Source organism: Eubalaena glacialis, chromosome 5 (assembly GCF_028564815.1).
Source record: "Eubalaena glacialis isolate mEubGla1 chromosome 5, mEubGla1.1.hap2.+ XY, whole genome shotgun sequence".
Taxonomy (NCBI): domain Eukaryota; kingdom Metazoa; phylum Chordata; class Mammalia; order Artiodactyla; family Balaenidae; genus Eubalaena; species Eubalaena glacialis.
In genome coordinates this window covers 51,592,695-51,608,357 of record NC_083720.1, presented here as the reverse complement: position 1 = coordinate 51,608,357, position 15,663 = coordinate 51,592,695, and the positions used below count along the sequence as shown (strand labels likewise).

General features: G+C 41.7%; 1 long non-coding RNA gene across 1 annotated transcript in view; it reads left to right on the top strand.

Annotated features, from left to right (window-relative positions):
- Window positions 1-15,663, top strand: part of LOC133092630 (uncharacterized) — a 482,184-nt gene that overhangs the window by 202,224 nt on the left and 264,297 nt on the right. The gene's annotated exons all lie outside the window — the stretch shown is intronic.

Sequence of the window (15,663 nt, the reverse complement as noted above, 5' to 3'; positions counted from 1 at the left end):
CTCCAAAGTGACATCCTTTTTCAAGTATTTGGTGGTACTTATTGGGTCCCCCTGCATCAGTTTCCTCCACAAGCAGAGCTTGTCTGCTTTGACTTCCCGACTCTTTACCCCTCTGGAAGGTTCTCATTGTCTACATCTTTCTTAACAAGCAGCACTGAGAATCTCCCTTCTGCAGGCCCCATTCTGCATCTCAGAGTCAAGAGATCTAATCAGAGGTCTGGAAGAGAATGACCTCAAAGGAATCGTCTGGAATCCCATGCGCCCATGGATTGGTTTGAGTAAGGACACGGCAAAACCCACGTCCCTCTGTGAGGTGCAGATGACTGACAGGGAGAATGTTGTTCTGGTTAATAATACAATCTGTTTGCCTCCTGGATATGCAGCAGTCACCTACTAATTCGTTAGAAGTGAATTAAGGTCGTTTACTGATGTTTTAAAGTTAACTGTCAGAGTGAAAAAAAAGAAAAGGTTCATCCTGGTTGAGACCACTCACCTACTTGCAAGTTGCTGTTTATTTTAAGCCGAGTGCGTAAATAATATATTGAGATAAGAAGGGTGATTTCAAGCATTAGAACATGAAGCCTCCTGTTTACTGTCATTGGGCTGAAGAGAATTTAAGCAGCTCTGAACCTTTTTGTCTGTGAATGAAAGGCATGAAATTAACTTTCATTTCGTAGTTAGCAGAAAGCATGATTAAGGCAGTCTTGTTGGTGTGTCTTCTGCCGATCGGGGGCTCTTTTGCTATGCAAGACAAGCCTGGCAACAGAAACAGGGGTTTGAAACAAGACGCTCTCCCCAGCCCTGCCACCACCCCGAAGAAACATAAGCAGGGATCTGTCTGGGACACTGAGTCAGTGTGTTCTGAATGTAAAGAGAAATAGTGGAAGAATCCTAGGCTAGGTTCAGGGGTTCTAGTCCTGACCACCAGGAGCTCTGTCGGAAACTCACTTTCTTCCCCTGTAGAATGGGCATCATAGCATCTGCTCCCACTGTTTCCCAGGAAGACGGTGAGACCCCAGTGATGTCATCGTTGGGAAATGGCTTTGAAAGGTATCAGGTGTCATATCTGGGTAGGACGAGGCTATGTTTTAGGTGACTTACATAGAGTGACTCATTTCATCTGCCTGACAAACCTATGGGAAAGGTACTGTGATTATCCCAATTTTACTACTGCAAAAAATGAAGCTCAGGAAAGCAAAGGGGACTTGCTCCATCATCTCACAGCTAAATGATTGCAAATTGGGATTCAAACACCAGGCAACTGGGGGCCCGCGTTTGTGTTCTTAGCTATCACTTATTTGGGAGAAGGGGCCAGGTTTTCCTACATAAGATTATGCCTCCCAGTCATGCTCAAGTAAATGAAACATCATTCCTAATAGCCTGGACCAAATTTAGCTTGAGAAAATGCAGGTATGCTTCTCCATGAGTGAATATCAGCAAGGAGGATTCCCATTGGATAGGGATGTAGCCAACGGTATGGATTAATTATATTTTATGTGTAAAGAGCCTGGTGATACTTAGATGAAAAGCCTAAAGTGAAAAGACCTATTACTTGGAATGCTTTCAGAAACAAGAAATTTGATTTACCTTTTGTCCCTGTAAACTTGAAAGTGTGATAGCCTATTTTGGAGTATAGGGAGAGTGTTAGAGAATGAATAGAAAATGTATGGAATGTTTAATTTTGCATGATTATATTTCATATTTGCTGAGGTGATGGTGGCAAATAGAAGTGCATGATAATATCACAGCATACCTATATTAGATGTTTTGATGAAATACTCTGGGTTTTACAGTCTGATACAGGAACCCTTTGGGATAGGTCCTTATTAAGCAGATGGATAGGAATGTATTTGTGAATGTATTCGCATCATTGAAAATATGTAATTTGTATAACTGCTATTTAATTTATACTTTACATTATATTTACTTGAATTTCAAGGGAGGAAAGAGCCTGAAGTGATTGGTGAAAACAAAAATCATGTGAATTTGCAGATCTTTTCCCTTGAAATATGCTCAGTCAGTAGCGGGGTCATATTTTAAGGAGTGGCAAAAATGGGGGTCTGATTTACTTTCGATTTCTGAATGAAGCAGTTCAAAAATAAGATCATTTCCATAATCCCAGAAAAATGGACAGACTCATGAGAAGTAGTCAGCTGAGGGGAAGACTAAATCCTGCAGTTCCAAATTTGCAAAAATCTCAGCAATTGCTGTTGTGCCTTAGCTCTTGTTAATACAATAAGACAATTGCATAATTAAATACACTGTGGTATTTCAATAATTGGAGACTCTGTTTTTTCATCCCAATATGCCACTGGCTGGGGTTGGGAAGCATCTCAGTGTTTTAGGGAGGCTGGATCATTCTTTCACATCACGTCCTCTGCAGTGTACTGCGGCTCCTCTGGCGGTTCTGAGACACTTCCCTTTTGGGTTATTTTTAGCTGGTTATATTTAGACAAGGTGAAATTAAGCAGGAAGTCCCCCAAAGTCTGACTTGGCCATGGGAGTTGAGGATCATTTCACTAAAAGGGTCCCTGGTGCCCTCTAGATCTTCCTAGGAAATAGTTGGTGAAAAGTAAGCTGAAGATGAGTGCTGTTTGGGGTAGGGGGGCACCTCTTTGGGTCAGAATTGTGAGATGACTTAAAAGAGTCACTGAGTGGGCAGGCTCCAGAGCTGGGGTCCTGGGTTCAAACCCTGGTACAGCCTCTTACCTGCTGTGCGGCCCTTGGAAGGATACAAAATCTCTCCTGTGTGCTTATTGGTAAAAGGAGACTCTTAGCCTTGTTGCAAGGCTTAATTGAGTTAATATATGGAAAGAGCTTAGGAAATACCAGGCAGGTTGTAAGCACCCAGTACATGTTAGCTAGTATTACAATATCAGGCAATCTGGGAAGAAGTTTCATAGTCATCTAAATGTGACAAATCTTTGAGGAAGAACAAATAAGTAGATTTATGGTTTCATCCATTCAAGAAATATTTACTGAATACTTTTATCTATCACCATCCTGGGTGTCAAAAAAACAAAGATGAATAATATTCATTCCCTACCTTGAAATAGTTCCATGGAATTGGGAAAATAGACATGCCAATAGATGATGATGATGATGAAAATAATAACATTAAAACAGTGTCTGGCAGATAGTAAGACATTTTAGTAGGGACTGATCTGTCATCACAGTGTCTCTGGCACCTAACACATGGATGAATAAATGAGTGGCAGGAATTTGGTTTAAGATTCTTTTGTTCGAGTGTCAAAATGGTTTACTAGCACAGAATAGGTTCCTAGCTGAGTGGTCACTTAGCATATAGCTGGGGTGCGATACATGCTTGGTGAATAAATGAAGGAATCAATGCATGGATAACATTGACTGTAAGCTGCTTCTCTTTAGGATTACTACAGTCAGTTTGAGAAAGCATGTGTATTTGCTAAGGTTGAGACCAGGGCCAACGCTAGGGTGATACAAGTGAGCACCTATGGTACAAAATTGAAGGAGATACTCACTCTCGGAGTTGTACCAGTGCCAAGGAGGCATTCACCCTCCGAGTCCTGCAGGTGCTTCCTTAGATGCCTCAATTTCTTCACCCTAGTCCAGGCCCCGATGACTGTGCTTCATTTGTATGTGTGTTTGAACATTTCCCCCCAATTTTATTTTGAAACATTTCAAAGCTACAGAAAAGTTGAAAGAATAGTAAAAGGAACACTCTGTACACATTTTACCTGTATTCATTAAGTGTCAAACTTTGGCCACAGTGATAATATCTCTCTCTCTAGACGTGTCTTTGAACCTCATGCTAATTCGCCAGAGAAATCATGTACCTTCCATGTGCCCCGGTTTATAATGCACATAATGTTAAATTTACTTCCTAAATTCTGCATCTGACATTATAAATTTTGCAAGAAAAATCCAAAAAGAGCATAAGAGAACTTCGCCTAAATATTTTTTCAAGTTTATTAACTGCTGCTTGAAACTTATTTTTAGACTATTTATACTACTAACTTATTTAGGACACGGCCAATATAAGATGCCTAAAATTTTAAAAGGTTAGAAAGTTTTTCTGGATGCTCTTATGTTCTCTTTCACAGAGGACAGATTTTCTTGAAAAGGCAAATTTCCTTGACCATTATTTTTCTGAGAGCCTTTCAAAAGTAGACGATAGTCCACATACTAATACAATGCGATCATCGTTTCCCACGTTAAGAATATTCACTGTAAGGGGTGACTTTGTAAACATAATATAGAGGCTATTTATAAATTTGGTGATATGATCTCAAATAAAAAAGAATACACACTTGACTTTAGATTATACTGACAAACTTTCATGAAGAAAACTCTTTTCTGATAATCTTGAATATTTATAAAAAATAAGGTATCCGTCACTATAAGTGTGTGGCAGGATTCCCCAGAAGGTTGCATTATTTCAGTGGTTTTGGAAGTGCTATCTGTGAAGCATAGGGAATCTGGGAGGGGACTCAGGACCACCATGGATGGTGGCAAAGGGGGAGGGCAGAGGAAAGGGAGTGGGACCAGCATTGGAATCCAAGCCACTCACCCCTGTTGCATCAGAATAGCTCTGATATTATGTGCTTTACACTGGCATCTGCCTAAGAATCAATTTTCAGGAAAGTGTGCTAAAAGTAAAAAGAAAGAGCTTGGAAACCATAGCACTGGCAGCTAGAAGATAAAATAGGAAAATTTTATGCTGCAATGTTGGTTGGCAGTGAGAAACGATAGCTGTCAACTTGCAGGGTGGAAGAGGTTGGAAAAGCCATGAAAAACAGACACAAGATCTAAGATACAGTTGGTGTCTAGGAGTATAAAGCAGGGTCAAATGCCCATACATAGCCTAAGGCAGTGATTCTGAAACTTGAGTGACTCCTGGTCCTTACCCCAGAGATTTTGATTCAATAGATCCAGGGAGGGGCTCATGAGTCTGATTTTTTTTAACAGTCACCCTGTACCACACAGATAAAAATTGCCCTAAAGTCACATCTATAGCATAGGATATCATAGGGCTTGTCATTGATGAAGATGACTGGAGTTGTCAAGAAAATGTTATATTCAGCCCAGCATAATGTAGCCCTTTTTCAAATTCAGGGAAATTTTAGGATGATTTCTTTCCAAAATGCTTAAAATAGAAAAGATTATCTTGAATAACAGAGGGGGAAAGACAAACAAGTAAATAATTATACTGTAAAGTGGACTTTACTAAGTCCAATGGGAGAGGAAAGAAAGTTCATGTCTGTCTGAACGCTGTGGTGGGTTCTTGGAAGAGAGAACTTCATGGTGGGGCCTCATGGCTTAATGGGATAAGCGTAGGCTGTGGAGTCAGATGGACCTGGGTTTGAATCCTGACTCTTCTATTCACCGGGTGTAGGACCTTAGGAAAACTTACCTAAGCTCTTTAAGCTTGGGCCCTCCTCATAGGGTAAAAAATGAAAATTAAATTAGATGATCTATTCAAAGGACTGAGCACAGGGCTTGCAAAGTAATAGATGCTCAGTAAGTGTTTGTAATTACTATTGTGTCTATTCAAAATGGACCTTAAAATGGATAGGCTTTTAAGAAGGCAGGAATGAGGGTGTGTTGTCTACTGCTTTTGTTTTTGGCTTTTGGATGGGATGGGGAGAGGACGCAATAGAATATCCTCAAGAAGAGGAACAACATAGGCAAATCCTGAGGTAAGAGACGGTGTATACTTGAATGCCTTCAGGGTTCCCAATAGTGTTCTTCAAGTAGAAGTTTCTAGACAATACCAGTATTTTACAAATATTAACTAATTGAATCCTCAGAGTGACTCTATGAAGTAGGTATTATTTAACAGACCATAAAGCTGAGGCACAGAGAGGTCAAGTCACTTGCCCAGGATCACACAACTAGTAGTGGCAGAGCCAGGATTTGGATGCAGTCAGCATCTGTACTTCTAACCACTATGCTATGCTATTTTAACAGTAATGATTTATCTCAATGTGTATGAGGAAAATATAACTAGCACAATAAAAACCATGGTTTTATAGATATTACTGCCTAGAACAATAATAAAATTTTTAAAAGTAACGATTTAAATGAGTCATATGAAACAAATAATAGTAGGGGGGACATCTAATATGACGAAAATCCTGTGTCTGGTTCCCAGATGATTTTGGCCTGGGAAATTCTGGGGCAAGGGGAGATTGGGGCTATGACAGGAGACTGTTGCCTCTAAATCATTCTTGTGTAAAACAACAACAATTAAGTTCTGGGGAAGAAGCAAGTCTCTTTACCCTCGGAAAGGAAGCGTGGAGAAGGAAGTCCTTGTAGCTTGCTGAGTTCACTCCCATTTCCGGCAGCTCCTTTGGGAAGGCGAAAAAATCTGCTCCCCCCCTCCCCCCACCGCCGAATGTCTGTGTAGTGGCCGGACTGAGATCTGGGCTGTTTGGGAGATTTTTAGTTTTTCCTCCTCTTCTTCCACTGCCCCCCTTCTTCCTCTTCCTTCTTCTTTTCTTCTCTTTTCTACCTCTTCCACTTCTTCTTTTTATTGTGCATGAGACACATTTCAAAGAGTCCGTGCCCCAAGAATGCAAATGCGTAATGCAATTCAATAGAAAAAGAGTTGAATCCTCTATATGGCTTTTTTAAAAATCATCTTTATTGGAGTATAATTGCTTTACAATGCTGTGTGAGTTTCTGCTGTTTAACAAAGTGAATCAGCTATAGGTATACATCTATCCCCATAGCCCCTCCCTCTTGCGTCTCCCTCCCACCCTCCCTATCCCACCCCTCTAGGTGGTCACAAAGCGCCGAGCTGATCTCCCTGTGCTATCTCTATATGGCACTTTAATTTACCTTCAGCTTTCCAGGATGGCACTTGTGTCTGCCCCTGAATCTTTCTTTCCGTTGGATATTTAGATAATCCTAAACCAATCCATGCCTAGGTGTTTATATGTGCAGCAGAATTATTTTCCTGACAACCTGTGTGAGGCTAATATTAAAATGAGTTTGCATATCCTGGGCAAATGAGCACAGGAGTTAAGTCTGTAAGTTGCAAGAAACCAGAGTGTAACCAGTTATTTTTAGGCAATGCATTTTTGGATAATTCACAGCCCCCCAAACCTGGGTGTGGGTAGGATGGCTGCCCCTCAGGCTCCGGATCTGGGTCTCATATTTAGAGATGACTGGTCTCCTAATCCAGTCCTGTGTACTTTCTCTGTCTTACCCTGAGGACAAACATCATAATCTGGTCTTCTTACCTCTCTATTCCCACCATTGAGTGCTTGGCATATGGTGTGCATTCAGTACATTAAGCTTATGCCCGTTGGTTAAGGAGTGATATCAGTAATCCAGTATTTCTTGTTTCAGATTGTGTTTCAGCACATATTTACTGCGCACTTACTATGTGGTAGGCATTGTGCCAGGGGCTTTCATACCCTTTGATTCTCTCACAACCCCCTTCACCTGCTGACAATGGGAGATCGAGGCTCAGGGAGGCCAAATGATTTAAACAAGACCACACATTCTTAGCTCCGCACGATTCAAGGCTGGATATTCCGATTTTCAAGCTCAGTTTTCTATTTTCTTTATGCTACTCTCCTGGGCCTTGCAAGCATTGAGTGGGTTTCCCCACTCCCTATTAAACTGGACTCTCCTCACAACTGACTCCCCAGGATCTCAATAATCAACTCCCAAGTAGAAGGAAGGTTTCCCCCTCTCTGACTGTAAATAAGGAATCTGTCTTCATGGCATGAGACTCTGAGTGTCATCAAATGCCACTGCCCACGGTGAGTCCAGGAACGGAAGCTTCCCTCAGAGTTTCCAGTGGGGCCTGCCCGTGAAAGCACGATGGGATTAGTCCTGTATACGTGCCCCAGACGCTGTTCCACGGATGAAAATAGTTGTCACAGTGACTAGAAAATTGAATTGGTTAAACCTTCCGGTTTTAGATTGTTTTTGGAGAGCGAGTAACTCTATGATTTTTTACTTGTCACAGGCTAAAAGGAAAAAAAAAAGTAAGAGTGAAACTTCATAGCTATTTTTCTTCCCTGTATGTTCATAGTGGTTATTTATATCTGGGAAGTTTCCATTGGGATTTAGTTCAGGATATAGACTTGGCAGGGTGGCTTCTGCACTCCGTGGTGACATTTGACAGACTGCAGGCAAAGCAGGATGGATTTCTAATATCTAGATGGATGGATTTGGGAACGAAGTGTTGGGATTGTACTGTATTATGAAATGGATTTATTGATCTGAATATAAAAGTGGCCCGTTGCCTGTCAATATCAGATCTGCATCAACACATTTGATAAATAAGGGCTCCCGCCCCTTTGCTTTGTTTGCTTATCAACTGCACTTGGCAATAACAATAAAAGACTCCAGGTGGTGTGTTGTGAATGGCTTATTGCACTCGTCATGTGCGCTGCTAACCTTAGGGCCCAGTTTTGCGATCCTGCATATGTTATAACCACCAGGAATGCACTGCTGTGCCTGACTTCTTCCCCCAAATTAGACATTCCCCTGCAAGGTTGTGTTTCAATGTCAGCCTCACGCATTAACCTTGAAATGCTGTGCCTATGCTGTAGGTAGCATCTTCATTTTCCAGAGGAAGATATTAAGACACTGAGTGGTTAAATGAGCTGCCCAAGGCCACACGGTAAATCTCGAATACAGCTGGGATCCAGGCAGAGGTGTCATGGTTCCTGGGAGAGGGTAGGACACTTTCCTTTTCTGTTCTTCTGGAGTAAAAGGATCTGAATTTGCAAGGAGCTTGCCCGTGATATACTTTCTGCCCAGGTGTAGTGAGGCTGCCATCTTATCTCTGAGTCTTTTGGGGAAGAAATCCAGGTCCCTGTGTTGGAAGCAGAAGGTTCAAAATATGCTTTGTTTGGTCTTTGTAACCACAGACCAAGGTTGGATGACAATCCTCATGCGATGGTTCTTATCATGACACATGTATCTTTCAGGGGCAGCTATATGCCCAACTAGTTTTCAGGTGATTTAGGGGGACAGAGAAACAGAAAACACAGTTCTTCCCCCCAAGTGTGTACATTTGAGTTGATGAGAATGGTTGAATGCCAGTTTGTATCCTCAGATACCTTCATTTGTGGGCTGGTGGGTGAAACAGGCCCTGTGACTCCACTCACAGGACCACAGCACAATATTAATAAGTGATATTAATAATGATTGCAGTGATTGCACTGTTGCTATGTGAACACTTTGCATACACTTACTCAGCCAGTCTCAGCAACTACCTGGAATAAAGTTAACAAAGGTGTTTGAAGTCAGCAACCCCTGGGTGTGCTGTGTGGGTGCAGGTCTAATTCTGAAGGTAGAGCTGATCTCTTTGGTGTAAATTAGGTTATTGTCTTACTTTTGAGCCTCTTCTGGAACTTTGAATTAAAGTCACTTTACTCTGTCATCACAATGATGATGAGCTGGGATAGAAAACCAAAGAGATGATTGATTATCTGGCAAAATATAGAACTAGAACTAGAAGCCTTGGGGGTAAGTGGAGTTTTAGCTAGGAAAACTTTTTTGTAAACCTTTGCAGTTGAAAATTCATTCTAAAGGATATCATGGAAAAATGCTTATATCTCTGTTTTCATGCCTCTTTCTTTTTGTGGAACCTCGGGGTTATCTTTCTGAAGACCAGATTTTTTTTTTTTTTTTTTTTTGGTAGGTTGAGAGGATGTAGGGCATTAGCCAACTGATGATTTTTACTATGAAATCTTTGACATTAGTTTACTTCAAATGCAGTGAGTTAATGAGCACATTTTCCACAATCTCATTTGCATCCCTTGTTCCAGGGAAAATTGTTTAGTAATATGCTTTTGCTTTCTCTCCTCTACCCCTCAGTCCATATTCCTCAAGACTCAAAGAAGAAAGCCAATTTCACCTGCACATATTGTTGAAAATCCAGATTCCCCTAGAGGGTCAGATCTAATCGGTTTGGCATGGCATCTAGGAATCACCGTTTCTAAAATGCACCCTAAAAAGCTGATAACAATCTTTACTTCTAACAGGCAGGTGTTCTGAGGCCCACACTTTGAGAAACAGTGTTAGAGGCCAAGGAGTTGATACCTAGACAGATTCCAAGTGGAATGGGAGAGGTGATGTGTGCTGGACGGAAGTGTCCCTTCTCCCAGAAGATGGTTTCATGGTAGTTGGGTGGTGGCTTTTAGTCAATGACTAATTATACAACCTTGTAGGAAATTCAGAGCATGTATCTTACCCCAGATGCAAGTGTACAAACATATATTGAAGATAATTTCTTGGGGCCAGGATCTGAATGAGAAACAGTGTTAATACTGATCACTGGGAAATATATTTATTACAGGAGCTGGTTTTTTATAGTAGGGAGAATTTATTTCATGCAGAGAATATATTATTTGATTGATAGGATCAGATTATAGGAAGTCTGTGAGAAAAGAAACAGTAACACCAGCAAATTATCGCATTAGAGTTATTCATACAGCCATTTGTATACCATGTGAATAAGCACTCTTGGAAAAATTTTGTGATTCTGTCAAATAGAGGAATTATTCACAGAGAACATTTTCATTATTTTCAAAGCAACAACACTAGTATGGCTAAGCGTCACTGTGAGTGTGTGTGTGTGTGTGTTGCACACGGCTTGTGGGTAGATGTCGACAAACAAGCCATGAACTAATAATAAAACAACAAATTAGCAACAATTCAGTTAAAGCACAATTTATGTCAAAGTATCTGAATAGGGATATGATTACATAATTACATGTAAAAATTTGAGGGAAAGAATAGACATTTTTCTTTTCTTATATTCAACTCCCCATTCCGCCATGGTCCGGCAGCTGTTTTTTTGAGCTGCCAAGCTGTGTCATGAGTCGGGCCAAACCTTTTCCGAGGGAGTGGTCTGTGCGAGCTGGCGGGCTGTTAAGCCGTCTGTGGTCCTCGTCCCAGCAAGTGAGTAAATCAGAGTTATAAGTTGCAAATATGCCTCACGTTAACTTCTGCATAGTAGGGAAGGAGCTTGGCATCACTGAAAATCCAGCTCGGTGGCAGACTCTCTCGCGGCAGCTGAATCAAGGAGATGATGGAAAGTTAAGGCCTGGTGGGCCATGGAGCTTCCGCAGGGCATGAACTCGGTGTACTGTGCTCGAAATGTCACATTCCAAGAGGTCCTGGAATTAGCAGGCTCAGTGTCATATCGCGCTGTGGGCTCGGCTCACATGATGCAAGCTTTTGCTTATCTGACTGGGGCCTAAAATAAGATGCTCCAATGCTTTATTTATGAGCTCTGGGCCACCCAGGCCTGAGATGTAAGTAACCTTGGGGTACACAGCATTTGATCACTTCAATTCCCATTAACTACCTGTTTCTAAATGAGGAAAAGCATTTACCCAGCACATTGCGTTATTCATGAAGACGCAAAAGCAGCCTGGTGTGCTGTTGCTGCGGCAGATTTCCATGTAATGTGATCCAGCTGTTGAATGCTGCAGTGTAGGTGTCTAATGTTACTTGTCTCCTTCTCTTTTTCTTGTTCATTTTCTTTTTCTCCTTCTTTTTGTTACTTCTTCCTCATTTTTTTTTTTTTTTAACATTCTTAAAAAGAACCTTGGCCAATTCCAGACATCGTTAAACATGTATATCAAGAAGTTACGAACTGTTCCCCTGTTTAACACAGAAAGTCATGAGTTGGTGGCAGAGAACCATTTTACATAATAATGGGAGCATCTAGCACAGAGTTTCTCAGCTTCGGTGCTATTAATATTTCAGACCTGATCATTTTTTTCGTGGTGGGCGGCTGTCCTGTGGATTGTAAAATGTTGGGAGCATTTCTAGCCTCTGTTCACTGGATGCCAGCAGCACCTACCCATTGTGACAGCCAAAAATGTCTCAAGACATTCCTGAATGTCCCCTCAGGAGCAAAACTACCCCTGGTTGATCTAGTATGACAGCTAACTGGGTCTCTGTTAATGAAAAATTTCACTGACTCTCTCTGAGATGTATGGATATAGGTATCAGACCTGGATTTGGAGGCAGAAAACCTGGGTTTGAATCCTGGCTCCAACCCCTAACTGTCACTAATTAATGTGACTCTGGGCAAGATATTTAGCTTACTGAAGCCTAAAATTCTCCACCTGTTAAATAACAATAATACCACTTAACTTATAAGGTAATTGAAAATCAGTGAACTAATATGTATAAAGAATATGGCATATATACATGCTCAAAAACTGATGATCTGATTATATGACCTGACATAGGAAATATTATGACTGTCAATTTAGACATGCAGAGAAATAAAAGGCAGTCCTGTGGCCCCCCTTTCATCATGTGCTGCTCAATTCTGGTTTCATCTTTTTTTTTCCTCTCCCCTTCCATCCTCCAGCCATTCTTATATTCCAGAAGCTGACTAATTATGGCCAAAGATGTGAAACAGGGAGAATGGAAAGAGAAATGGTGAGGGGGATGGAGGAGAACAGTTTCCCGGTGGGATCTTTCTATTAGGGAGCCCCATGAAAAGGCGTGGGCAATTCATTTAGCTTCTTGAATGGGAAAATATAGAAAGATTGTAAAAACAAAGAAACCCTCAACACACCATTAATCTGAACCCCACTCCACACTCAACAAATGCCAAATCCACCTTGTGGTTTTTGCTTCAGGAGGAAGTGAAATCTCTTTCCTTATTCCGGAATGAAGGTGACAAATGTTAAATCTGTTTTCTTAGGAAACAGCTGAGAAAACAGTCAAAATGATTCCATGTGACTAGCACAATTTTCTGCCTGGGTCTTCAAAGTCTGAGTCTCTTTTGAGCTATATCTAAATCTAGAAATAAGGGCCGGGTTAAGAATGAAGGAGTAGACATCAGACAGGGAGTTGAGACGGTTATCTTTGACATCTCCCTTCCAGCCATCACACGCATATTTTAACAGAGCCTCTCAAATCTGCTACCTGCCAGCAATTAAGAAAACCTTGGCGAAAACCTGCTCTTCCCATTTGTCCTGAAACTCTCTTTTCTGGGAGGGAGGGAGTTGCAATTTCACTCATGTTCTGCGGATCTCTCTTCCTTACACCTACCCTCTTTCTAGTTCTTTCTAGTTGCACCATAGAACATGAGGGTTGGAAAGGATTTGAGAGATCATCAAGTCCATTGGTTGAATTGCTTCTAGACCATTTCTGATGTGGTCCATCTGTCCTGTCCTTGAATGATTCTAGAAACGGGGAGCTCACAGTTAAGTGAAGGAAGATGCTTAACTGCTGGTCCGCTCTCTCTGCTTGTTAGGAGCATAGAATCTGCCTCTCTGTATCTTCACCCAGTATTCCTTCAGCAAGTGCATTCTGAGGATCCACCTGTGCTGGGACCCAAATATGAATAAAGTATAGCTTCTGCCCTCAAGGAGCGAATTATGGTCATAGTGATATGTTTCATGGATGTAAATCATTCATTTATTCATTCAACAAACATGAGCAGTCATGATGAACCAGGTACCTTGCCAGGAGCTGGGGATACAGTGGAGCAAGAATACCATCTCTACTCTCAACGGAGCTTGCAGCCTAATGGAAGAGAAAGACATTAATCAAAATTTCACCTTAACAAATATATAAGACGATTGCACTAACTTAAGTGTACTGATGGAAAGGGACATGGTTTTGTGTGTATATAACCACAAAAGCTGACTCAAATTGGGTGGAAAAGGGGGATCGGAAAGTGTTTCTACATGAAACAGACTGTTTTCTCTGAGCTGTGAAGGATGAGTGGGAATTAAATGTTCTGAGGTTGGAAGGGGAGGAGTAGGTTTAGTATCCCAATCAGGGGGATGGCAAGTGTTGAAACAGGAGGAAACATGGGGACCCAGGGAGTGATGAAGGCCAGCAGGACTGGAGTCCAGACAGCAGGTGTGGATGTGATCAACAGGGCTTCAGGGACTATCGATTTTGGTCTTTGTCTTAAGATCAAGGCTGTTGAAGGGACGTTAAAGAGCTATTTAGGAGGTAAATGGACAGACTTGGCCATGGTTAGATATGGACCAGATCAGATCAGCGGATGGAGAGAACACACCGAGATAGATGCTGCTTAAGTGCTGAGGATGGAGCGAGCGACCCTGCTGGTGAGGCCATAGCAAGCTTTATGGAGAAGGCAACTTCTGAATCCTTATGAAATAAGAGTGGCCGTCTTCCAAGCTGGTGTTCCGGGTAGGACAACTGCAACTACACAGACAGGCAGGCATGAAGATTTGCAGGAATCTTCCAAAACACAGCAAGTTATCCTTCGTGGGCTGGAGCACAGGGCTGGTGTCAATGGTGAGCGTCACTGGCCAAGAGCCCTGTAGACTCTGCAGAGGTGCTGGGCTTCATCCTGAAATGAGGCCTTGGGGAAGACAGAGACAGAAACTCAGCTGCAGTTTTAGAACAGTCACTTGGCTGCTGTGTGGAGGTGAAGATCGGAAGCCAGAACATCTGACTGAAGCGCTGTGCGCTGGTCAGGATGAGGAATAAAGAGATCTTTCATCAGGGCAGCAGTGGTGAGCTGGAGCTTTTAAGGAGAGAGCATCAACAGGATTTTGTGTTGGGGCTTTGGCATTTCAGACACCCTGACTATTGCTTCCTTAATAGCTGGGGAAATACTGGCTAATGGTATCGTGAATCTATACAAAATGCTGCTTGGAAGAAAACCTTACAGCAGAACAAAAGGACAGGAATAAAATATTCCAACACGTACAGAGCCAACCATGAGTTCCCACTTTATCTGCTCTTTTGGATTGTTCATGCATCTGTTCATTTTCTTTGTCAAAGGCAGCGTTTATAAAAATGCTGTTCTTTTTTCCCTCTAAACATCTGGATACTTGGAGCTGCACAGATGAAACATCTGGAGTGAGGCCTGAAGTTTTACCTCTCCTTCCAGCTGTTTGGTGTCCTGTTGACAAAGCCTGGGAGTCTTTGTGAAGAGCCATCCATAAAACTAGGTACTACCTAAGGCTTGAGCTTGTAGATGAATTTTAAGGGGTATAAGAGTGAATAAACCCTGCTTCAAGGTGCTATAAAATAACCAAACAAATTACAGGTCCAAGGGAATTGAGAATATTTCTGGTTGACGAAAAGGGATATAAAGTAGTGTATCTAGGCTTTTTAGGAATATATTTTCAGGTGAATGTTTGCTTTAAACAACTTGGGGTGGAGAGATCAGGGGTGATTAAAATGTTATGTGTCTGGAGGCGTTCCCCAGCTGAATTAAAGTCTATCATTTAACTTGGCTGGCAGGCAAAGAGGCAAGAACTTGAAGGTTGAGTTCATTCTTTCCTAAATAGCATTTTTTTGGGGGGTACAAAAGTATTTTCTAGACTTTTTGATTAACCTCTTGTAATCTTTTATAAAAGAATGACCCACAAAGGATTTGGGCAATTACTTATATATAGGAATTACACACAAACTTTAGAATAGTGCAACCCCATTACAATATCTGGGGCAGGAGAAACATGCAAGAGAGAATACACAAACAGTGTTAATAAATTGTGAATAAACTATCTTGGCCATTCTGGAACTAGGGGTAGATGAGTTCATTTTCTACATCCTCCTCCCGCCACCCCTCAGCATCCTAGTTTCTCCTGTATCCTCATGTTTTTTTCTTTGGTTGGGAGGGGGATGTGACTATGACAGGTCATGCCATGGATGTTCCATGAGCTGGATGAGGCTGCTTCTGGGGACTGGGGAGGT